This window comes from Hippopotamus amphibius, chromosome 6 (assembly GCF_030028045.1).
Source record: "Hippopotamus amphibius kiboko isolate mHipAmp2 chromosome 6, mHipAmp2.hap2, whole genome shotgun sequence".
Classification (NCBI taxonomy): domain Eukaryota; kingdom Metazoa; phylum Chordata; class Mammalia; order Artiodactyla; family Hippopotamidae; genus Hippopotamus; species Hippopotamus amphibius.
Genome location: NC_080191.1, coordinates 130,633,112 through 130,659,711, shown reverse-complemented (window position 1 = coordinate 130,659,711; position 26,600 = coordinate 130,633,112). Strand labels below are relative to the sequence as shown.

The 26,600-nt window shown below is 38.5% G+C and overlaps 1 pseudogene; it reads left to right on the top strand.

The window, feature by feature from the left end:
- Positions 1 to 22,500, top strand: part of LOC130854970 (ferritin light chain-like) — a 62,431-nt pseudogene extending 39,931 nt beyond the window's left edge.
- Positions 22,501 to 26,600: the final 4,100 nt, after the last annotated feature.

The window sequence follows — 26,600 nt, the reverse complement described above, 5'->3', positions numbered from 1 at the left end:
CTTTTTCATTTATTTCTGCTCTGATCTTTATGATTTCTTTTCTTCTGCTCACTTTAGGGTTTCTTTGTTCTTCTTTCTCTAGTTGTTTTAGGTGTAAGGTTAGGTTGTTTATTCGATCATTTTCTTGTGTCTTAAGGTAGGACTGTATTGCTATAAACTTCCCCCTTAGAACTGCTTTTGCTGCATCCCATAGGTTTTGGGTTGTTGTGTTTTCGTTGTCATTTGTTTCTAGATATTTTTTGATTTCCTCTTTGATTTCTTTAGTGATTCCTTGGTTGTTTAATAGTGAATTGTTTAGCCTCCATGTGTTTGTATTTTTTGCATTTTTTTTCCTGTAATTGATATCTAGTCTCATGGCGTTGTGGTCTGAGAAGATGCTTGATATGATTTCAATTTTCTTGAATTTGCTGAGGTTTGATTTGTGACCCAAGATGTGATCTATCCTGGAAAATGTTCCGTGTGCACTTGAGAAGAACGTGTATTCTGTCGTTTTTGGATGGAATGTCCTATAAATATCAATTAAGTCGAGATGGTCTAATGTGTCATTTAAAGCTTGTGTGTCTTTATTTATTTTCTGTTTGGATGATCTGTCCATTGATGTAAGTGGGGTGTTCAAGTCTCCCACTATTATTGTGTTCCTGTCGATGTCCCCTTTTATAGCTGTTAGCATTTGCCTTATGTATTGAGGTGCTCCTATATTGGGGGCATAGATATTTACCATTGTGATATGTTCTTCTTGGATGGATCCCTTGATCATTATGTAGTGTCCTTCCTTGTCTCTTGTAATAGTCTTTACTTTCAAGTCTAATGTGTCTGATATGAGTATTGCTACTCCAGCTTTCTTTTGACTTCCATTTGCATGGAATATCTTTTTCCATCCCTTTCCTTTCAGTCTATATGTATCCCTTGGTCTGAAGTGGGTTTCTTGTAGGCAGCATAGAGAAGGGTCTTGTTTTTGTATCCATTCAGCCAGTCTGTGTCTTTTGGTTGGAGCATTTAATCTATTTACAGTTAAGGTGATTATTGACATGTGTGTTCCAATGACCATTTTCTTAATTGTTTTGAGTTTGTATTTGTAGGTGTTTTCCTTTTCTTGTGTTTCCTACTTAGAGAAGTTCCTTTAGCACTTGTTGTAAGGCTGGTTTGGTGGTGCTGAATTCTCTTAACTATTGCTTGTCTGGAAAGCTTTTGATTTCTCCCTCAAATCTGAATGAGATTCTTGCTGGGTAGAGTATTCTTGGCTGTAGGTTTCTCTCTTTCAGGACTTTCATGATATCCTGCCATTCCCTTCTGGCCTACAGAGTTTCTGTGGAAAGGTCAGCTGTTATCCTGATGGGTTTTCCCTTATATGTTGTTTGTTGCTTTTCTCTTGCTGCTTTTAATATTTTTTCTTTGTGTTTAGTTGTCGTTAGTTTGATTAATATGTGTCTCAGTGTATTTCTCCTTGGGTTTATTCTGTATGGGACTCTCTGTGCTTCTTGGACTTGGTGAATTATTTCCTTTCCCATGTTGGGGAAGTTTTCCACTAGAACCTCTTCAAATATTTTCTCAGACCCTTTCTTGTTTTCTTCTTCTTCTGGGATGCCTATAATTCGAATGTTGGTACGCTTAATGTTATCAGTGAGGTCTCTGAGACTGTCTTCTAATCTTTTTATTCTTTTTTCTTTTTCCTGCTCTGTGGCAGTTATTTCCCCCATTCTATCTTCCAACTCACTTATTCGTTCTTCTGCCTCAGTCATTCTGCTGGTTATAGCATCTAGAGTATTTTTAATTTCAGTTATTTTGTTATCCATTGCTGTTTGTTTTTCTGAGTTCTTATGAACTGTTTCTTGTACTTTCTCTATTTTGTTATCGAGATTTTGTATCATTTTTACTATCATTACTCTAAATTCCTTTTCAGGCATTTTTCCTATTTCCTCCTCATTTATTTGGTCTTGTGGGTTTTTTTCTTGCTCCTTTGCCTGCATGGTGTTTCTTTGTTTCCTCATGGTTGTCCAAACTTTTGGGGTTGCTTGTCCTTGGGTTTTTTTGCGTTATTCTGTGACCAGCAGAGGTTCCTTTATTGTTCGCCTGTAAGCGTCGGTGTGTGGGGAGGGAGAGGGTACAACAGTGGCTCCTTCTCCTGGGAGGGAGTGAGCAGTGGCGCACTGATGTCTCAGTCAGGCTTGGAGGTGCCTGTTGCAGAGGGCGCAGGTGGCTCAGGCGTAAACAGAAAGTCTTAGAGTTGGGCCTCTCTCGGGGGTTTTTTTCTTTTCTTTTTTTTTTTTTTTTTCTCTCGGCAGCCTCCCTGCTGCTGGCGTTGCAAGGGGTTTTAATCTAGCCCCACCCGAGTGCCTGAGGGTACTTGTTATCCCTGAGCGCCTTAGGTGGCCCGCAGGGCGTCTCTCCACTGCCTGTTGCAGAGGCGCGGAAAGAGAGAGAGAGGCTATGGGCGTGGCTCCTCCCAGCCGCCAGTGAGCCTGCAGCCTCCAGCCGCCATCATGGCTGGGCAGCTCTCAGGAACGGGCACTCCTCTCCGCGGGCCTCCTCCCTCCTGTCCTCTTGGTCCGTCACCCTACCGGCAACAATGTTTCCCACACTGAACCAGCTCTCCTGCTCCCACACTCCCGCTCCTGGACCCTCCGTTCAGCCGCGGATCGATGTCTTGGTCCGGGAACGCTGAGCTGCGCTGCGGACCCTCCGAATGTTTCTCACTCCCTCCCGTCTGCCACAGCTCCGCCGCTTCACCCTCTTTGAGCCCTCGTAGATGCCTCCCTACCGGTTATGTCGGGCTCCCTGCAGTCCCATCCGGTGTCCGAGGCCGTCTGCTGGTGTTCAGCTGGTTCTCTATTTTTTTATTTTTAATTTTTTAAAATTTTATTTATTTATTCTTATTTATTGGCTGTGTTAGGTCTTCATTGCTGCCCATGGGCTTTCTGTAGTTGTGGAGAGCAGGGGCTACTCTTCGTTGCAATGCACGGGCTTATCATTGCGGTGGCTTCTTTTGTTGTGGAGCATGGGCTCTAGGCATGTGGGCTTCAGTAGTTGTGTCATATGGGCTCATTAATTGTGGCTCTCGGGCTCTAGAGCACAGGCTTAGTAGTTGTGGTGCACAGCCTTAGTTGCTCCGTGGCATGTGGGATCTTCCCAGACCAGGGCTTGAATCCATGTCCCCTGCATTGACAGGCGGATTCTTAACCACTGTGCTACCAGGAAAGACCCTAAGCAGTTTTTAAAATATCATCCTGTTGCTGAAAAGTAGTAAGAAAGACATGAGGAAGCAAAGAAGACTGAAGTTCAGGTTCCAGAAAGGCGGCTGCCACGTCCCTGTGTGGCGGCAGAGGAAATTTTGGCAGTGAAAGCAGTGAGTTTTATGAAAATGTCCAAAAATATTGTGCCTTGTGTGACTAATTTTATTGTTCCATTAGCTGCCTCCCTAGAGCTCTCCTCTGGAGAAGTATTAGTCATCATTAAATAAAGCCAAAGCCCTGATGCTCCTTCCCTGTAGCACATGACATGGAGCAGCTCACATGACTGACAACCCATGCCTGCATTTATGTACTAGTAGGGGTTCAGCCAAAATTGTAATCCACAAATTTGTGATGACACCAGTTAAGCCCAGATACATGCTTTCTTCAACACATGTCAATCCGAGGAGAAAGGGTTGTTTGGTGGGCTCTGGGGTGAGCATCACAGTGGCAATGAGAAAGGGCTTGAGGAGTTACTGGGAAGGAGGTTGAAATGACTGACCACAGGGTCCTGGCTGGGGAGGGAAGGACCTGAGGGAGCTGAGAAAATGGGAGTGCAGCTAACAATCAAGACCACCACGCAATGCAAAAGCAAGTTACGTGGGTCAGAAGTTTTGACCAAAGGATGGGATGTCAAAGTTTAAGGTTTCAAAGATAAAAACAATTAAAATTAATTAAAGGTCCAGAGTATTGGCATGAAAGTGCCTTGCTAAAATTGAGTGAAGAAAAATGTCCTTGAAGTATGATTGAAGGAATTCCTAAGGGATTGGATGGGTCAGTGTGGGTGCTGAATTTTTCCAGATTTACATCAAAAGGCACACTGAGCCATGAAGGACTCCATGGAATTTGGAGAACCATCAAGACAGTTCTGTCTCTGTCACAAATTCTCAATGTGGTTCACATTGAAATTTTTATTAGAGCAACTCAATTTTGTGTTGGGGGGAAGAAAGATGATAGATACTGGAAACCTAAATTTAGGGGCTATTTTAACCTACCTATTACTATACACAGTGCTCAGAAAACTGCATTAAATATCAAATGCTGAAATAATTGCTGACACTCAGCGTGCAAGATTTCCTGGCTTTGGGATGGTTGAATAGAGGCCTCAAGGATAGGACAGCCAAAGAATTACTTAACTGCTTAAATATCAACAAACCTGATCTTGAAGTGAAGCCAGTCACTTCAGCCACAGGATAAAAGGAAGTTTATGGGAAAAAATGACTAAATGATCACCATATGAACAGCTTGGAAGCAAAAGACAGAAGTATCATCTTGTTTGTGTATGTGTGTGTGTGCACATACGCTTGCAAATGTGGTTGTTGTTATTCTAAAGTTGGCAGCATGAGTTAGGGGTGGGAAGAGAAGCAAATTCACTTTATTTAGACTTGGATCTTTCAGCTTTTCTGCCTAGTCTAGCCTGGATGTCCATGTAACTGATTGTCCTCAAGTCTTGTACCTCTTATCTTGTTTCATGTAATTTGTTCCTATCTTTCATTATGCCCTCAGTGTAAATATTAACCAAAAATTGCAGGCATTAAAATAGGACTTTTCCCAGAAACTGAGAATCACTGTAACTTTTTCAAAAAGGCTGTCTTAACAAAGCATAACAAGCATATTTACTGTGTGCCAGTTTTTATCAATTTATCTAATTCTCACAGTGAACTTTTGAAGTAGATACAATCATTACCCTCATTATATCAATATGGAAACCAGGCATGGAGAGATAAATAACTTGCCCAAGATGAAGCCTTGACTTGAACCTGGGCAGTCTGACTCCAGGGTACCTGTTCTTAACCACTAAACCAGTGCTTTTCATAGGGTGGTCCCCAGATCAGCAATAGCAGCATCCTCTGGGAACTTGTCAGGAATTTAAATTCCTGGACACCACATCGGACCTACTGAAACTTTGGAGGTGGATCTCAGGAATTTGTGTTTTAACAAGGTCTTCAGGAAACCCTGATGCAGGCTCAGTTTGAGAAACACAGCAACATACCTCCCTGCTTAGAAGTAACAACGTGGTAACAAACATGCACAGATTGAAAAGGCTGTGCTGGTAAATTTCCACCCATACCTGGGAGGGGAGGGAGAGAAATAACTGTTGTTTCAAAATTTCTGGATTAGATACCCTCAGGCCCTGAATTCTACTGAAAGGAATTCACTTCAGAACCACAACAGGGTAATGTTCGAGGCGCAAGCTGTCAGTATGTGGCTTAGAGTAGGAAAATACAAATTCCTTTTTGTCCAGCATGGTTTCCACATCTGCCCATTTTCAATTTCAGTTGCAACGGTTTTGGCCAACAAGCAGTGTGTTTTGAATCACAGAGTGTGGTCCAGGTAAAAAGTCACCTAAATTTTTCAGAGTGGCAACTATAGACACAGACAGATCCATCTGGCAGAACTTGTGCATTGTAACCCCAGGCAACACTCTGCCAGATCATTACAAATTTTGCATTTCTGTCACTATGAAAAAGTGACTCTGTGTCATTTTCAGAGCTTCAACAATGTGTTTCCAAATCATATTAAGAGATAAAATGTCATTGCCTCTGGCCCAGGTCCTATATATTTTTTAAATATTCTTTTTTGCTCAAATAATATATCTGCATTAAAAGACTGAGAAATAAACCAGCAGTTAAGACTGTCTGCTTCTGGCAAATGAAATTATGGGAGTATTTTTCTTCTTACACTTTTATATCTCATGTCTTGACCTCTGTCCTGAACTCCAGACTCAAATATCTAACTGTCCACTCAACATCTACTTAAATGTTTGCTAAGCAACACTAAAGTAACATGTAAAAAAACAACCACTTAATTTCTAGGCCCTTTTAGCAAAATCCTTCCCCTTTCTTTCCCATTTTAGTTAAAATAACAAAACAAAAAATCATCTTACAAATGGCAAATGCTTGAACCAAATCTTGTTCTTCATTTTTATTCCCTTTCTCTCACAAACTATATCCAATCTGTCTGAAATCCTGTTTGGCCAAATATATCCAGAATAAGACAACTTTTCATTAATATTGCAAAACCACCCTGATCCAACCTACCACCTTTTCTCACCTGGATTACTGTGGTTGTTTCCTTGGTGGTCTCCATTTTCACTCTGGCCCCACAAGTCTATAGTCCACTGGGTAGTCAGAGTGACCCCTTTAAAACATGAGTCAGATCATGTCATTCTATTGATCGAAAGTTTACAATGGCTGCCAAGAACAGTGAAGAGTCTGAAATCTGATTTTATCTTACAAGTTGATAAATTAGCCTATTACTGTTTCATGGATGCTGACAGAAGACACAAGACTCCTGGTCCAAAGCAAGGATTTTATTGCTCACAGCCTGGCAAGCAGCATGAACATCAGCATATATGCAACAGTTTCTCGTATCCTCCAAGTTCCAAGAGGGCAACACAATGGCCCTAAATGGTTATGTGCATAGACACTGGGTCTCACTGTAGGAGAGGAACACTGAGGTCAAGAAGCCCATCATTTTGTAGGAAGTACTGAGCAAGCCTGATTTTTGTCCTGGAGGATGATGTCATGTCCTCTCTCAAGGTTGCTTATTACAAACACAACCCTGAAAAATGGCCTGGGTAGAGTGGTCAGGACCTTGCATTCTGGGCATACTTGGCAAGACATATAGGAGCACAAGAAATCCATGGAAGACAGTTTCTCCCAACAGTAGCTCCCCATGTTAATCAGAATAAAAGCCAAGGTCTTTGTAATGATCTACAAGGCCTTATACTATCTGCATTTCTCCACCCCCATGTCTTTGTCTTTGCAAACTATCTCTGCTAATCATTCACCCTACTTTAGTCATACCTGCTTCCATGCTATTCCTCACACATATCAGGTACAATCCTGCCTGTGACTCTTGGACTTAGTGTTCTTCTGCCTGGAATGCTTTTCCTCCAGATGTTTTCAGGGGCTTGCTCAGATGTTACCTTCTCAGTGAAACCTTTCCTGACCATCATATTTATAACTGCTACTTTCAAACAAACCTCTTAGCACTCCATATCCCCCATCCAACTTTATTTTTTACTTTGTTATCACCATCTGACATATTATGACATACTATATATAATTTATGTATATGTGTATTCATATATGTATGTATATAACTTGTATATGTCTATTTTATTATATTTCTCTCATCTAAGAGGAGAGGGACCTTGTTTTGTTCATTGCGGGATCCCCAGTGTCTAAAACCAGCGCTACAGCTCACAGTAGATGCTTAATAAATATTTGTTGAATAAATTAATGTTTTTGCATATTTTTCAAATTTTCTAAAATAATCATTTTCATAATAAGAAAAAAAATTACTTTCTATATATAAGAATTTTCTAAATACAGCAAGTTGTTTCTGTACCCAAACAACTCAGTCTGACCCCGGTCACGTCCCTGGCTGAGGCAAGAATTGCTGGTAATCGTCAACTTACCAAGCATTTTCCATACTTTGGGCACTTTATAAATTAGTTCATAGAGTTTTCACAACATCTTTTTACCTATGAGAAAACTGAGGCTCAGTTGAGTAACTTGTCTAAGATCACAGAGTTTATAAGCAGTAGAACTGGGACTATGAAGCTGAGCAGATCTGGGAAAGGAGGGCCACTGCTTGAGGCCCTGTGCTTTGGCATGCCTACCTCAAAATGCTCTAAGTTCCGCTCAGGTGCCTGGGACCAACTGGGTCCTGCAGTGCTGTCTAGGAAAAATGCCCTGGGCCTGGATGGAGAACCACATGGATCCCGAACCTATTTCTTCTCTTCCAAATGCCCTCCAACTCCCTACCCTGCATTGGGATCAACTGGATCCTGAGGAGCTTAGACATGGGTTCCAGGACAGCGGCTAGACAAGTGGATCACTCCCACTGGCTTTCATTGGATCTCATGAGATTGGGCCACAAGAATGGCAGACTCAGATGACCCTTAACCCACTCACAGGCCATGTCCGAGGTTCAGAGCTACTGAGGGTTCGCTGCTGACACTTGGCCTTGAGCCACATGTTTGAGTCCTTGCATCATCACTTGCCTGTTTGTTTCAACCATGGTGTCACTTAACTGTTTACAGCACCTGAGGATGGTGTGGGCAGTGGTCTTTAGCCACCACCACCCACACCCTGTATGCCTCCACCCCTTCCTTAGTGTCTGTATCCTGCATCCAGCTGTATCAGAAAAGCTACCACAACTATCCAACATTGCTCCAGGTGATGAAACAAAATCAGCTGCTACATACAACTCTGCTAATACAGTTGTGTGCATTTGCTATGATGTTACAACATGAAGTCTGTGCACATGTTGCCCTGCAACCTGAATATCTTTTGTACTCTTGTTTAATTTCCATGTCCTTCTCATCAGACTCCTCAGGAAAGCCTTCCCTATTTCCTTCTGCATTTCCCTCCACAGGCCTGGTCTCCTTTGGAGTCACCCTTTGTTTATACCTCTTTTGATAGTAATGATGACACTGTATTTCTAATTACTACTTCATGAGACTGTCTTACCCTACAAGCTATGAAGTTCTTCAGAGCTATCTTTATTTCTCCAACAATTTATCACCACACTTGGTCCATACTAAGTACTTAATAAATATTTGCTGAGTTAATGAATGAAGAAGAAAACCAAGAAGCACAGACCCAAGTGATTTTGCAAAACAAAATGAATAACTTCAAATCATCTATAAACAATGCCTCAGAACGAAAAGTGTTATTTGAATCTACCCCAAATGTTATTGATTTCCTTATGGCAAACACATGCTGTGTTCAGAGTCAAAGGTGCTTTAAGGCAGGGTCAGATCCTCCTTCATAATCCTTTGGAAGTAACATTGACAAGGAGGAGATGGTGAAATGTTGTTACATTATAAATAAGGCTAAAAATATATTCCTGATGACATTCAGAGCTGGGTCCTCTAAGGAACCAAAAGTAGCCATGTGTGGCATTGAAACTTAACATCTGCTCTTTCAGCCCCTTCAGTTGGGCTACTTATGAAACATTCTAGTTTATTTTTTCAAAGTAAAGTGAGCAGGAGTAGGATTCCTTTGTTGAGAGCACTTTTGTTAGGCCATAGAGGTGGGGTTGTCTGTGGAAATCAGATGACTGATGGTGGCACTGGAGGAGCACAGGTAGGTGGAGAGAATAATTTGGCTCCCCTGTGACTTTTCCTCATGGTGACCTTCCTTCTCCTGAGCTGGGAACTCCTGGCATAGCTTCTGGCCCCCCCTCCCCAGGCAGCTCATTCTTACACTCTAGTGTATTACCTTCCCAAGCCCCACCACAGCAGCTGTCTTTAACTGAAGGGAAGTTTGGTTTTAGGCATCCTAAAAATGAAGATGCTCTTCTGAATAAAACATCCTCCAAGTAACTGTCAAAGAAAAAAATACTAAATCAAAAGAAACACCAAACACTTAAAACAACTGGAATTTTTCCCCTGTGGAATTAATGGTTTCTGAATTTTCTTCTAAATTATATATTTTCTTCAGAGAAGTTCAGATCATCACCTTCCAGGGTCAAGGCAAGCTTTGGTGGGAAGACTGACACTGTCTAAAGAAATTCTTCTTCAGCTAACTCCTTCATGGCCTACATCCCACAATTAGATGTCCATTTGCTTAAAACTTTTGTAGATGTTTTTGTCTGTATAAAAATCTGTAACCTAACAGAGGTAACAACCTAACAGAGATACCTCAGAGTGAAGAGATATCTATTTCTGAGACCAGAAGACAGTGGTGGTAATAGTAGGGTGCTGAATAGAGGATGGGGGATAAAAAAGATGGGGAGCTATCTGGGCTACTGGGAGTGAGATAATTAAGAGAAGTCTTCAGGCCAATTTCTTTTATCTCACAATTTCCCTCCTTCCAGTCCTACTCAGAGTTTGTGCAAAAAAAGCACGGCTTTTCACCATATGCTCTTTGATTCCTTTTGCTAGCAGCAGCCCCCAAATATCAAAATGTTTGGGTATTCTTTAAGATCTTAATGCTCTTTAAAGATATTTTTATTAACTGTAGCATATGAATCCAAGTTGAGACAGAGACCTAGAGTCATGATGGGCATTCTCAGTGAACGCAGAATAGGATTGACAGACACAGTGAAAATGGGAGGAAGGAAAAGCTGCATCACTCATGTCACAAGGTGTACACAGCTACATGTTTTCCCATGGAAATAAATTCTACCAACCATTATGTGTCCGCAAGCAGAGAAGGGAAGCATGAGTCAGAGACTCATTTTTATCTAATTGTTAAACCAAAAACTCCGGTGTGATACAGTTATCTACACTTCCCTATTCCTGATATCAGGAGTGCATTCAGCAAATCAAGGCCTTGAAAATGTATTTGCTGCCCCTCTGAAGTCTTTCCATTCTTCCTCTTCTCTCTTCCAACCCTCTAGTCCTACGTTCCTTCCTTCTGTCTATTCATTACTAGGGCTAGTGCTTTAGTGTTCTTTATTATCCATGAATTATCTGGCAAAAAAACTAGGTATGGTTAAAATTAAGTTCCTCTGAAACAGTTTTAAAATACTACATATAGAATTTAATTAGGCTAATAATACTTGGAATATCTACCATCTTTAAGATATTACAAATGAAGGATACAGGAACGTATGGTCTAGTGAGGAATTTACCATCTAGAAGGAAATGATAGAAAGGCAAAGCAGTGTGGCTCTGCAATGGAAGAGGAACAAAGTGCACCAAGAAGATGGTGCTATTTCTGTCAAAAAGGAGAAGTCCTCCTAAAGAAGGGAGATGATGGCTAATAGAAATAACCACTGGTTTTGAACACTACTGCTTTGAATAATAATTTTAAAAAGTATTTATGAACTAAATTCTTCTCTACATGTAAGTTTTAACAAAACATTAAATGTCAGGGAGGGAGGCTACCTAAACTACTAAGTGAAGACTAATTTATCCTTGCTGTGACATCTGTTAATAATAAAACTTTTCTGAAAGGCCGTGTCCAAGTTAAATGCCTGTAGAGGATGAGTTAAAAGGTAATATACAAGTAAACATTGTAGACTTATACAACAACATCAGCATCTTTGAAAACTGTTCCAATGTCAAAGTTAAGTGCCAAGGCTAAGAGAGGCAGCAGGTGTCCTGGCTTTGCCAATGGAGGGATGTGAATTCAAATCCCAGCTCTGCCACTTGTCAGTCCTGTGACCTTTTCTCAAAAGTTTAGTCTATATAACATTTTCTCCTAGTAGAGAGATGTTATATAGACCTTACTATTGTACACACCTAAATACTTACATGCAGTTTCCGGGGGGAAAAGAATCACTGTTTAGTCACAACTAACTTTGTTAATTTCTTTCATTATAAAAATCAATCTCCCTCCCCTCACTCTATAAATTGCAATTATATGCACAGGAAGATTGGTTTGTAATCCTACTGAGTGAAAATTTTACTAACAAATTTCTCACATAATTCATAGGTAATGAACATTAGAGCACTACCCTCGGAAATGAAGGAAGGAACTGGTGCTGGGTCTGAGGGTTGGAGGAGAGACTAGGAATTATGAAAAGCCTTGAGAGAGGCAGCAAAAGAAACTTTTCATAGGTCTTTTAAGGTTTTTTTTAATGCCCGTAATTTTCCTAAAGATTTTCTATATCCATACTTGCCAAATAACGAATTTCAAGCTGGTCTCTGTGTGCTAGTGTTCTTGATTTGTGTGCCTGTTTGCCTCTTCAAGGGCTTTCATATTTATAATCACACTCATGATACCACAATGAATCTGGGCAGTGATTACTACCACCCACCTAACACTCTACCAGTAAACTAAGTCCAAAGCAGGCTGTTTCCCTAGCACTGAGCTCACTAGTAGAAGAGCCCAGTCTTAACTCAGATTTCATAATTCCAATTGCTAGGCACTCATCTTCAAGCTTGTGAGTTTCCCCTCCTCACCTTTTCTAATGGCAATATCATCCACTTTATCCTGGACATAATGCCAAGTGCTTTTTACGCAGTCTCTTAAATACCTAGAACCTCACTGCAAGTTAGGAAAGAGTATGCTTACTTTACAAATGAGGAACTAATGAGGCTCAGAGAGACTAAAAAGCTTGTCTGAAATCACACAGTTAGTGAATGCCAGAGCCAAGATGCAAACCCAGCTATATTATTCAATATACATTTCAAACATCTTTTCTAAACCAGTCTTGCTGCAGTTTTGTTCTCCATTAAAACTCTCTAGCTTTCTGTGTCTCCTCTTTGGAATGAAGTCTACAAATGCCCTCTCTTCCCTACCTACCATTCCACTATAAAGTCCTAAAGACCAGTGGTTGGCTTACTCTACTTTTAGTACCATGCCTAGTGCTGTAACAGCTCAGATATATTTTTAAGTGAGTATCACTGTTCTTCAGAAAGTCATTCCAAATAAACCAAAGCCAGGCCTGTGACTCCAGCACTTCATTCCTGTTGAAAATTAGTAAATAACAGGATGCATCTGAATTAGTAGGATGTTCACATCCACGGGAAGCAAATAGGTAGCCTCCTTTTATTTGCCAATGAAATGAGAAAAAGTGATGGCATACTTCCTTTAATGCTCATTCTTATCAGTCTTTGAGGTTGGCCTTCTACTTAAAGAGTCCAGGGCTAGTATGACTGGGCAACAGCAGAAACTTCTAAATGGTGATACTTTTTAATCATTATTTGATAAAGAAGATTAAAGTAACTCATGGTTTCAAAACTTGTTTACAGCCTTGAGGTCCTCTCAACTTTCATCAGTTCAGTCTCTCCTGTGGCTCAAAGGGAAATTCTGGTTAGGGCCGATCTCCCTCTGGATTTAATCTCCATATGCTTTTCTTCCATTAATGTTCATAGGTGTCTACTGTTTTTCCTGGAAGCTCAGAGCAAGAGTGCCAAAGTCTCAGAGGTGGCAAAAGGTCATCATTTGAACATCCCTTTTCAAGGAAAGGAAATAAACTCATGCTAACAGAGTATCCTCTATCACAAAGTTTCAAATGGTAAGTTTCAAAACAAAATGAAAAGTTTTCATTGTTTCCTGAAGAAATAAATAAGGTCACAGAACAATCGTTCATTGGTCAGATGTATTTGAGGATGTATATAGATTTGTCTCAAATGCTTAATAATCCTTAGGCACCGGAAACTTAGGATAAGCTCTTTTGATGGGCTGACATTTGGGCTGTGATTCACTGTCTCAAGACAAGCAGACCATCAGGATGAATTTCTAATGTATGCTAAATAAAGATGATGGAGTCTGAAAATCTGGAGAAGCATTTAGCACTACTGTTCCTTAAATGTCAGGATGTGCCCAAGTCCTCTCTCTGGAAATACCACAGGTGAAAATTCCATCAGTGATTGTTCATGTCTGCCTCAGTGCCAAGAATATATAAGCTCTCATTCATTTAGACAGTTCTCTTGGAGAGAAGGAAACTAATTTCGAATGGTTTAGTAATCACCTCAAAAGCATATTTGTCAAAAGTGAATCAGGCTGAAGCTTTAGAAAAATATCTGTTGTTATTGTTGTTTTGCTCAGATAAGAACTCTTTCCCCCAGAAATCTGAAAGGCTGGCTCCCTCACATCCTTCATGCCTCTCCTAAAAGTCACCTTCCCAATGACACCTTATCCCACCACCCTATTTAAAGCTGTAAACCTTTCCCAACCACCATCCACTTTCTTTCCCTGCTTGCTTTTCTCAAAAGCACTTATTACCAGCTGACAAACTACATATTTTACTATTTTGTAGCATCTCTGATCCCTTCAACCAAAATGCAAGCTTCATGAGGGCAGGATTTTTTTTTTTCTGCTGTATCCCTCATGTCTAGAATAGTTGCTTTGGCAGATATAGGCACTCAGTAAGTATTTGAGTGAATGTGTTAGTGAATAAATAATGTAGTATTGGAATCTTATTAAAAGTGAAGCCATAAATTCAGATATGTCAAGAAATAATAGCTTTTCCTATAATTTTTATGGGCCAGAATTTATCTTTAGTAAAGCCACAGATTGCTTTTTTAAAATGTGTATACCTGCAGTTCACACAGTTGGGGAGCTGTATACCAAATATACAGAAGTGAAAACATGGCTTGTGAAATTTATCCTTTCTCTTTTTATTATTATCTCTCAAGCAGTTGCTGGTGGTGAACGACGTGAGTATTCAAATACATGATGCTTTCTATGCTGGAGCTTAGGAAGAATAGCTTTTTGTGGAAATGTAGGAAAAACACTGTAGGACAGAGAGAAAAGTCACTGTAAAATTCTGTGCCTGAGTTTGTCAGGTTGTAAAACCCTTTCTCTGGAAAGGGGATGCTGTGAGAGTAAAAGTAAAGAGTGAACAAAAATCAACTTGAAAAATATAAATACTAGATATTATTGCTGCTAAGTTTTACACTTATTAATAAAGTTATGTGCTTTGGCAATATGTTAACCTTTAACACTTAATTTAGGAAAATGTTGGACCATAGTGAATACTATCCAATGTTTGAAAACATTTGGATAGATATGCTTCCACTGACTTTGTCTTGAAGAGAAGATGGAGAAAGGCAACTTTGACTTTCCTATGGTTGGATTTTATGAAAATGATTTATCCAATCTACAAATATAAAAAGAATTTAACATGTCAAGTACCATCAAAATGAATGGTAAATAAAGTTAGCTATCAATTTAAGATTTAATCCACTATTTTAAATAATCAAACTATACAGTTCAGATTTTTCTGTGAAGATTCTAAAATAATAGGGATCTATCTATACATCCATCCCTGAATAAAAATGACCCTAGAATTATAAATTGTAGTATATCTATATCAAGAAATATGAGAACTGACAATTCTAATAAACACATTCACTTGTTGCCATGCCATGGTGGGAAGCTTAGCTGACTCTGGTAGACAAATATTTTGGGTTTCCTGTCTCCAGTAGAATGGCCGGCTCTGAGAAACCTCAAAATGTGCTGGGGCATTAATACCACCCCCTACCTTCCAGATTGGTTCTGCGACAAAAAACTACTGCATGTGGTCTTGGCCAAACTGTATTCTCTGGGACTCAGTTTTCATTTATGTAAAAGGAAACAGATGAATTATCACAGAAGCATCAGAGAATGTTAGAACTAAAGGAGATTTGGGGAATATTTAGTCTAACATGTCTACATTATAGAAGAAACAAATTCTGAAGTGCCTGTTATCTGTTGGATGTGCTAATTCTATTGCTGATCTTTCCACTCAGATTTTTATAGTAACTTCTCACTCCCTCCCCAAAAATGAAATGAAATTAAGCTTTCTATTTAAAAAACATCACAAAAGATATTATCCAAAATAAGAAAGATTATCAGGAGTAAATTTATGACCTATGACTAGCAATGTTATTCTTAATCATTCCCCTAATTTGAAATATTTTTCACTTGCCTATGAATGCAAAATGGGTATACATTAAAATGTAATCATATATCATATATACTCCAATTAATACTTCTTAGGGAGCAAGTGTTGATGGCAAAATTTATTGAACCTCTACTATTTGGGCAGCACTTTACATTCATTTAGTCCTTTAATCAATGGTAACTATCATCATTTCTATTTTGTAAATTCGGTATCATGGGAGTTAATTTGTCCTAAAATAGATTACCAAGAAAGTGAATTGAAAAGCTGGGATTCAATATCTAGTCTTAATGTCCTCCAAACTTAGGAACTTTTCACCATTCGTCATGGTCTGATTAGAGAGAAAATTTTGTTTCATAATTTTTGGGTAGACTAGAGTTATCTACTTTTGGATAAAAGCCGCTTAATAACTTAGTGACTTGACAATGCACAGAGAGAGTGGAATGCCTGGGTCAACATGGAGCAGTTCCTTATTTGGATCTCTCTTTACCACCAAAATAGAAATAAGAGATAAAATATTTAAGTGTTGAAAGGTATAGGACCACACTCAAAAATAGAAAGTGAAAATCTTCATGTTGCAGAAGCAGAGGGAGCCCAGAGCAATAGCAGAGATTACAGTATTATAACCCAGATGACGCTATAACCATATATGTGTACTAGAGATGGTTCTTTAGGGACTGTAGGTGTGGAAGTCAAATCGGCCACACATAGCAGGGAACAGGAAACAGCTCCCCATGTAAGCCCAGGAAGTAGGACCATACTGCCTGCCTAGTTAAAAGAGCCGAAATAGGTCTACCCACTCACACAATTACAATTAGAGACGTTCCATTTGAGTGCAGAAAGACTGCGTGAGATCTGCACCCACACTGATGCACAACTGCCGTAGTTACTGAAACAACATTTGATAAAATTTAATATCTATTCTGGGTTAAAACCATTCATAAAATAACAACAGATAGATATTTTCTAGTTATTTATAACTACAGAATCCATCAGCAAGCTTAATAGGAAAACACTAGAAGATGAAAACTGGGTTCTAGCTAACATACTTAGACAAAGAAGAAAGAGAGAAAGAAAGAAAAGAAAGAAATGTACATTGTAAAACTTGGAGGAAAAAGGCAAAATTAACATTACTTGCACATAATGGGTTGTAGTACTTGAAAAACCACAAGATTCAAAATCAAAACTATTACAAGCTATATGAAGTTTTAGGCACAAATATAAACAGCCTTCAATAAAAAAAAATCACAACCATTTTAAAAGCGTAATATGTACAATATGTTTAGACAAAGATAATATAGCTACATCATAATTAGCAAGAAAAATGAAAATCTTCTAAGGAGAAAACTTTAGAATGCTCCTGAGAGACAAGAAAACACTTGATCAAAAGAAAAACTTACCTGTCCTCACACAAGGTTCATAGCATAAGGTTAATAATTTTCCCAAAATTAGTCTGCAGGTCTAAAGTATCCCAACAAAATAAGAACTTATTTTCTTTGGAAATAAACAAACTGATTCAAATGTTCATGTGAAGAAGTAAATAAGCAGTAAAAGTCACTAAGTCATAATATTTATGTTATGGAATTAACTATGTCCTCCCAAATTCATGTTCATAGGGTCGAAGCCCTAACCTGCGGTACTTTAGAATGTGACTATATTTGGAGACAGAGCCTTTAAAGTGGTAATTAAGTTCATATGAGTCCTCTAGGATGGGCCCTAATCCAGTCTGACTGGTGTCCTTATAAAAACAGATTAGGACACACAGAGAGACACCGGGAATGTTCATGTATAGATGAAAGGACATATAAGGACAATGCAAGAAGGTAACCATCTACAACACAGGAGAGGGGTCTCAGGAGAAAGCAAACCTGTCCACACCTTGATCTTTGACTTCTGGCCTCCAGAATTGTTAAAAAATGAATTTGTTGTTTAAGCCAGCCACTCCCTGATCTTCGGTTATGGCAGCCCCAACAGACTAATACAATTTAACCCACAAGCCCCTCTGAGTTCAGTAACACTTGTTACACAAATATTTATTGACAATCTTAGTAAGAGGCATATACAGGGATTGTTTCAGTAAGGAAAGCTTATCCCTGCAAGATTTTTAAGACCTGACAAACAGTTCTTTAAGGAATTTAATAATCTTCCATAAGGAGAAGTCTGGAGCTAGGAAGCCCAGAATCGGTTCCTCAACTCAAAGTCATCAAAAACCCAGCCTGTTCATAACCTCTTGCTCAGCCATCTTCAGCTTTTGGGCTTTTTGATGTTTGCTATTGTAACCTCAGTGAAACAACTCAGCTACCAGAGCTTCAGGCATGACTGTATCACATCAGCATCATAGACTACAAGAAAGAAGGAAAGCAAATCTCACAGGACTATCTTTTTAATGCATAAAGAAAAGCTTTCCCCCAACCCTCAGCTGACTTTCTTTCATGCTTGGTAATATTAATGTGATATACACATACATCCGTTCTTTCCACGTGAAATTACTGCACATAAGTATCAGGCAAATACTCTTCTTATGAGTTATTAATTTTAGTAATGTTATTAATAATCTGGCCCTGAATATTGGAAACAATCATAAATTGTAAAGCTGAGGAGAGCTTCTTACTTGAGTTACCATAGGAATCACCCAAGTGTCTTCTACCCACTGAAAATCCTCTTAAAATAACAGTAATTTGCCAAACTGGTTAAAGTAAATAATCCAACTCATAATTTTTTTCCTCCTGGTCTTCTCAGTTACCATACATAAATAGAGTATTTATTGCTCATTCTCTAGATATAGATTTAGGTGACGAGGGATTTAAAAAGATTTTCCATGCATAAGATCCTTTTAAATTTATTAGGGAAATAAGATGTATTTTCAAAAGAAAATGTGAGCAAGAATGAAATATTTCTATATAAGTAATACTTACAAATATTTTAAATTGTCATTCTGTTTAGTTGGCAGTTTCCCAAACTTACAAACCTGTTCCTTTAACCTACAATTCCCTTCCTTTCTATCCCTCTCTTCCTCCTTATTCTTTGAAACTCACATCAGACATTAGCTCCTGTATAAAACTTTGTCCAACCACCCACACCCTCTTTGTGTACCCTCTGAGAAGTGTGTCCATAGCACAGCTATCAATTGTCACATGTATTTGTCTGCGTGCTTGTCTCATCTAAGATTACACTCATTCAACTTTATGTACCTGACACCTAGCACAACACTGGAAACAGAAGAGATTAAACTGAATAAGTGAATAAAACAATGGGAGTTTGACTATTTAAAAATGAGACAGAATACAATATTGTAAGGACCAAAGGAACTAGAGGAGCCCAGGAGTCATCTGAGATCCCTTCATGATGAAGGAATGAACTAGAACTAGAAGCGTGTTTATCCTAAAAGAAAAACATCTGGTCTTTGAATTAATTTTAAGTTATTTGCAGTGAGAAAGAAAATCATACTTTACTGTTCCTGGGCTAAAAACTTTGAAGACTAAAAATACTCTCCTGTTTCTGTGCTAAACAAAACTGGGAGTGGGCAAAAGCAGCTTTAGCAGCTTGCTGTAGGAAATACTTGCTTTGGAAGATAAATTTATGAACCAACTGAAATAGCTTACTTATAAAGATTAATAGCTCATTTCAAGACCTTCTCCTTATCATGTGCACCAAACCAAAGCTACTTTGTTATAAATTCTGTCAATCCCAGTTTCGTCCCTTGCAACATATGCCTTAAAAATCACCTAAGGCCCTGTGTACTTGCTTCTGGGAATTCTCCCTTCACAGACCTGGCTAAAAATCTATCACACTGGTGTTCTCTCTTACTGTAAGTCTAGCAAACTCAGATTTGCTTGATCAACATGTTTATGGTGGTCTTTTGGTAGAGCTAAAGGCCAATAGCAGCCTTAAAATGAATTTGACACGTATCCAGCTTTGAAGAACAGCATATCTGAGGTAGGAAAGCAACTTTTGTGTTATTTTTGTTGTTGTTTTAAAATTCATTTATTTATTTATTTATTTATTTATTTTATTGGCTGTGTTGGGTCTTTTTTGCTGTGCGCGGGCTTTCTTTTTAGTTGCCATGAGTGGGGGCTACTCTTTGTTGTGGTGCACAGGCTCCTCATTGCCGTGCCTTCTCTTGTTGCGGAGCATGGGCTCTAGGTGCGTGAGCTTCAGTAGTTGCAGCACATGAGCTCAATAGTTGTGGCACACAGGCTTAGTTGCTCTGTGGCATGTGGGATCTTCCTGGAGCAGGGATTGAACCCATGTCCCCTGCATTGGCAGGCGGATTCTCAACCACTGCGCCACCTAGGAAGCCCAACTTTTGTGTTATTTACCTTAGATTTTATTCTTCTCCCCAAATACGGGGAGGCATGAGTAATTTATAAAAACACAAAGTATTTTTGTTCATTTTTAAAGTGATAGCTAAAGTTATCAATGTTTTCACTTGCTTCCTCTGATAAGAGTTATTTCCTCATATTTTCATACTCAGTTTTATTGACTGGTATTACCTTAAAAATAACCATTTATTTCATTTATTTTTAACAGCTTTATTAAGGCCCAAGTATTTACTATAGGAAATGTACATTTCCTATAAAAGAATTCCCAAAACATAAAACAACTCCCTCCTTTTTAAAATGTTTTAACCTAACGAATATCCATGAAAAGGAAAATATACTGTCACCATTCAATTACAAGATGTTGTTTATAGACGTTTTATATATTTCAGTTGCTTTACTATATCAAATTACAACTAGTTATCATCTCTGAAATCTGTAATCTATGTTGGATGAATGAAACAAAAATGAAAAAAAAAGTAAAATAAATGGTAAATAAATAAATGAAAAAATGAATGTTTATAAATTGACGTAATTCCAGTAAGCCACAGGTGCCTAAGTAGTTAAATGGATATTTTGCCATTTTAAGAATTACTGACTGCCAATATTTCTTTATCTATTATCCTTCAAAAGACTCATTCCATCCACCTTTGTGTGCTATTTTAATCACTGTTTTTTATAGCCCATGTTTAATTTTCCATTTTCCTTTGCTGTTTCCTTTTTGCATTATTTACATGATTCCCTTTGTTGTTTATTTGATCCATAAAGATCTTATAAAGTATTTTTTTATTAATCCTACATTGCTAGGTTCTCATTAAGCTTATTTCATGTGCTTAGCATAACTTTGACCTCATTCCTTTAGTACAAATTTCTTCACTTTCTCGGAGTTTAAGTAAAAAAAAAAGTATACAACATTGTAAATCAACTATACTCCAATAAAAATTAATTTTCAAAAAGTAAAATAATTAAAACACAGCATGGAACAATAAGGGGGAAAAGTACTATTTTTAGATACTAATTGTAATAAGTGATAAAGAAATTTTTAAAAGGAAATTCTATATTTATGTAGATGGGATAAATATAAAAATTCTGAAGGAAAAATACTAAACAAGAAGAAAGTGATGCATACATTAAGGACATATGAAAGATTCCATTTAGGTGAATTAATTGTCATTACGTTAAATCACAAGACAAAATTTGGCATCCAGTCTTCTAAATAAAGTGGGCTTTAGTTATGTCTTGATCAAATGTCACATTAGAGACTAGAACACCGTATGGCTCATAATAGAGGCTCGATACATATGTTTCTTCAAAAATATCTAAACAAACTTATCAAAAATTGTGGTGTTACAATTTTCAGTCCTCAGCAAATGTTAACAAATTGCAGAAGGCCACAGGCTTCTGGAGTAATGTATCATTAAGAGAACAGCTGCCACTATTTTTAGTGAGGTTCCTTTTCCAATGATGTAACCAAAATTATTAGGTTATAGGTTTTCTAATACCCAGTATCAGCCTGCTCATTTTCACTGATAAGAGCAAAGTATTTACAAGTCCCCCTTCACTGGAACCATCAGAGATTACAATGACTACCCCTAACTGTTAAGGCCATTTGGAAAGCTGATATGTCTCAAAACCTCAGAAAGAATACTCCCATAGGTAATGGACTTTATTCAAAGAAGTCTGATTTCACTTCAATACAAAAATCATTTCTTAGTCCTCATTGTGTGCAAAACTTTGGACCAGGCACTGAAGGGCTGTGGAGACCAGAAGACATAGAGGGTAATCTTGAGGAACTTGCCCTCAAGGAGCTGGCCTTCAAATAAAAGCATAAGAAACAGAAACAGGCAGTGCACTCAGCAGTTCCATGGCTATGTCCCTTGCTTCAACAGTTTGAACAGAACAGAGCCAGGGACGCCCCTTGCTCCAGCCTCCAACCACCCTCCAACATTTTTCCAGTTGCAGCCTTTGGATCATCTACTCAGCTATCCTCGGTCACCGGGACCAGCCAGCACCATTTTTTAAGCTTACCTCCTTATTACCGATCACCTGTGAGTTCCCAGGTTCGTCAGAATTATTCCACCGAGGTGGAGGCTGCTGCCAACCACCTGCTCAACGTGCATCTGCGGGCCTCCTACACCTACCTCTCTTTGGGCTTCTACCTCGCCTGCGACTGTGTGGCTTTGAAGGGCATGGGCCACTTTTCCCGTGAATTGGCCGAGGAGAAGTTTTAGGGCCCAAGCGTCTCTTGAAAATGCAAAACCAGCCTGGTAGCTGTGCCCTCTTCCAGGACATGGGGAAGCCATCTTAAGATGAGTAGGGTAAAACCCAGGATGCTATGGAAATCACCATTCTCATGGAGAAGAACCTGAACCAGGCCCTTTTGGATCCGCATGCTCTGGGTTCTGCCAGCGCAGACCTCCACCTCTATGACTTCCTGGAGAGCCACTTTCTAGATGAGGAGGTGAAACTCATCAAGAAGATAGGTGACCATCTGACCAACCTCCGCAGGTTGGTTGGTCCCCAGGCTGGGCTGGGCGAGTATCTCTTATAAATGCTCACCCTCAAGCATGCCTAGGAGCCTCTGGAGCCCAGCAGCCTTTGAGGGGCTTCTCTGGTGTCAGGGCTTCTGCCTGAAAGGCCCTCTCTGCAGCCACTAGACAGCTTTTTAACTACCCTGGAGCCCTCTCCCAAGCGTTGGACCAAATGGAAACAATAAAGCTTTTTGCAGAAAGAGGAAGAAAGAAAGAAAGAAAGAAAGAAAGAGAGAGAGAGAGAGAGAGAGAGAGAGAGAGGGAGGGAGGGAGGGAGGAAGGAAGGGAGGGAGGAAGGGAAGGAAAGAAAGAAAGAAAGAGAAGGGAGGGGAAGGGAAGGAAAGGAACACAAATAACTGTAATTCAAAGTAAAGTGACCTATTTATACAAATGGAGATGAAAGAAATATGATAGGGAGACACAGGGAGAGAGGTTATGATCTCCAAAAGTGAAACTAGAAAAGCCTTCAGGATTTTCTAGTTACTGATTAAGTAGTATGTCACATACAATTGTGAGAAAGAGAGAGAAGATATTTTAGGCTAAACAGAGACAAAGATGTCTGTAAATGCATGGCCTGGTCAGAGATGGTGAAGATTATGGAAGGATTTAATGCAAAGGAAAACTGGAAATGTATCAGGGACAAGACTGTGAAGGCCTTGAATATCATGCTAATGAATTTGTATTTATACCCTCTGCCCCACATACATGCTGCAACAGTAGCCAAGATCCTAGCTATACTTGAATTGCTTCAGGAAGATCATACTCTCCAAGACTCCTTTATTCGATGCATTTTCAGAATATTCATTCTTGGTTGCTTATTCATGCTTTCAGGTTAAAAAACAAACAAATAAAAACCCTGGTATTGAGCTCACCTTTAATATTCTGCATTTTTAATTTTATTACTTATAGCTAAACCCTTCTCACACTTACTGAGCCACTGGCCATACGATGTCTAGACATTTCCCCATCTCAGCCCTGTGCAGAAAATCTACATGTTTCTCATGAAAGTTATGTGGCAACAGCAACTCACATTTATATAGTGCTTTATTGTTTGCCACCCATTTTCAAATACATTGCAACTCTGTCACATAGTGTAACACTTATTGTGCCCTTATAATTTGACAAACATTATGCCAAGCTCTTTATATTCAACCCATTTAGAAATGAGAATATTAAGGGTTATAGACATTAAGTGACTTCACAAGGTCACAGAACTAATAACTAGAAACAAGATCAGGGCTGACTCTAGAATTTCTACCCTAACCATCACGGTATAGTATCTCTTTTATAAACACACATACCCCAAAACTAGTTATGACATTTTTCTCAAGCCAACAAAACATTTTTGTAAGTCAATGATTTTCTAGACTTGTTCTTCTAAATTCAATTCTTAATTCAATTCAGACTGCTATTCAATTGATCTTACTGGTTTAGTGCATCCAAAATTATCAAAAATGTATCATGTAATTTATTTACATGGACTATACTAGCCAGGAGAACAATGCATTTGAAGTTGTATGCCAAAGCTTATGCATTAAAGGATATTATTAAAGAATAAATGGCTGTAACATGCACCAGTGGTAAGGCAACCATTTTGAAATATAAACATATTTCACTATTTTAGATTTTAGAATTCTAAATATATTTCATTATTTTAATACAAAACAAAACTCTTAAGAGGAAAATTAAACAAGTAAGGTTTCTGAGTTCAAGGTCAGAATGAAATGTGTAAACTCTCAAGTATTATACTATTTCAGAACTGCATCTCCTGGATGTTATAGATGTGGCCTTGGGGAAGTTGGGTGTTTTATTCATAGATGAGTAGGAAGGTCTGGGGGGCATGCCGTCTGAACTCTGTCATTAGTGTACTTCCATTCCCATTCAATCAGCAGCATCAGCTAGGTTTCCCATCCCTGTACCCTCCCAAATGTAACAGCACTTTCCTGCGATGTTACTAGTTGTATTCCTTCTTGCCGCTTAAGAAGGTCATTGCCAGCTGAAGAAAAAATGAAGCCTAATAGAAACTACAGGAGTACTATTACATTGAATGTAAATGAACATTTTATTAGAGAAAGATAAAAGTTCTCTTCCTATTTGTTTATGAAATACCATTTTGATGTTATACATAATAGAACTAAGCAAGAAATTTTAGCCCTAGAAGCAAATTGCTAACCTGGTAAGGTTCTACAAGAGAAAAGAGCAAAATGCCTTTTTAAAGAAGCTTTACCATCAAGGTTAATTCTAAAAATCTCATAGCTTTGAGATGTTCAATAATAGCTGAAAATGTGAGAAACTATCCAGGAAGGAAAACCGAGTAATAATAGTTTTGTAATTGAGTGAAAATCATTTGTTCAAGACAGGTGCCCAGCTCCTCCTTAGTAGAACTCCCAAGAGTACAAATACATAGAGCGACTGAATGATCAAAGAGAAGTGAAGAAGAGAAAAATGTATTACATTAAACTATTATTATTCTGCAGACAGATTAAAGTGGTTTCTCTCTCAGCAGATGACATGAGCCAAAATGACTTTAATGGCCATTTGGGGAAACATGATTGACCAAGTGGCAGAGTGAAACATATTCTCCAGAGAACTGAACAGGCCTTAGAAACCCCATAAATAAAAATGGGTAATGATCATGGTGACAACTTATCTACATTTTTTTTATTACCTTAAGAATCCATTAAAGAAAATAAATGTGTTCCCTCATAAGAAAGAATTTGTTTCAAAAAAATTATTTGGTATACTTTAAATAAACCATATTTCTAATTTACAGGCATGTATATTCAAATAAATATTAGTAAGAAAACCCAAGCAAGATAATTTGAGAAATCTATTCACTTTATTTATAGTTAGCACTAGGGAAATCAAATGGCTATGTTTCTGGTAAAAATTACTGATTTACATTTCATTGATATAAAAAAGATAATAGTTTTATTGACTGTTTTGAAATATTAACTTGCAAAAAAGTAAAAATAGGCTTTCCTTAGCTTTCATTATTTAACACACTTTCAACATTCGCCTTTTCTAAATGTTCTTTTTCTGCCTTTTTTCTTCCTTCCATTTCTTTACTCTTATTCATGTAGTTTCACAGGATGATGACAGTCACAAACATATGAATATCAATAGTAAACCCACAGCACTGAAGTCTTATTATAAGTCAGGAACTTTATATTTCAGTCGTCATTTATTTGTCCTTTCAATTCCTCAGGAAAAATCTCCCACTTCATTGTGTCATTTTTTTTCCCCCTTTTTTCTTTTTTTTAAGTTCTTTATTGGAATATAATTGCTTTACACTCTTGCACCAGCTTTCGAGGTACACTGAAGTGAATCAGCTGTATTTATACATATATCCCCATATCCCCTCCCTCCCACAACTCCCTCCCACCCTCCCTGTCCTGGCCCTCCAAGGCATCACCCATCATCAATTTGATCTCCCTTTGTTATGCAGCAACTTCCCACCAGCTATCTATTTTACAGTTGGCAGTGTAAACCTGTCTATGCTACTCTCTCACTAGGTCCCAGCTTCCCCTTCCCACCACCCCCTGCCCAACCCCATGTCCTCCAGTCCATTCTCTGCATCTGCATCCTTATTCTTGCCCTGTCACTGGGGTCATCATTACCATTTTTCTTTTTAGATTCTGTATATATGAGTTAGCATACAGTATTTGTTTTTCTCTTTCTGGCTTACTTCACTCTGTATGACAGACTCTAGGTCTTTCCACCTCATTACATATAGTTCCATTTCATTCCTTTTTATGGCTGAGTAATATTCCATTGTATATATGTGCCACATCTTTATCCATTCATCTGTTGATGGGCATTTAGGTTGCTTCCATGTCCTGACTATTGCAAATAGTGCTGTAATGAACACTATGATATATGTTTCTTTTGGGATTATGGTTTACTCTGGGTATATGCCCAGGAGTGGGATTACTGAATCATATGGTAGTTCTATTTTTAGTTTTTTAAGGAACCTCCAAACAGTTTTCCATAGTGGCTATAACAATTTACATTCCCACCAACAGTGCAGGAGAGTTCCCTTTTCTCCACACTCTCTCCAACATTTATTGTTTCTAGATTTTTTGATGATGGCCATTCTGACCTGTGACAGGTGATACTTCATTGCGGCTTTAACTTGCATTTCTCTAATGATTGGCGATGTTGAGCATCTTTTCATGTGTTTGTTCACCATCTCTATGTCTTCTTTGGAGAAATGTCTATTGAGG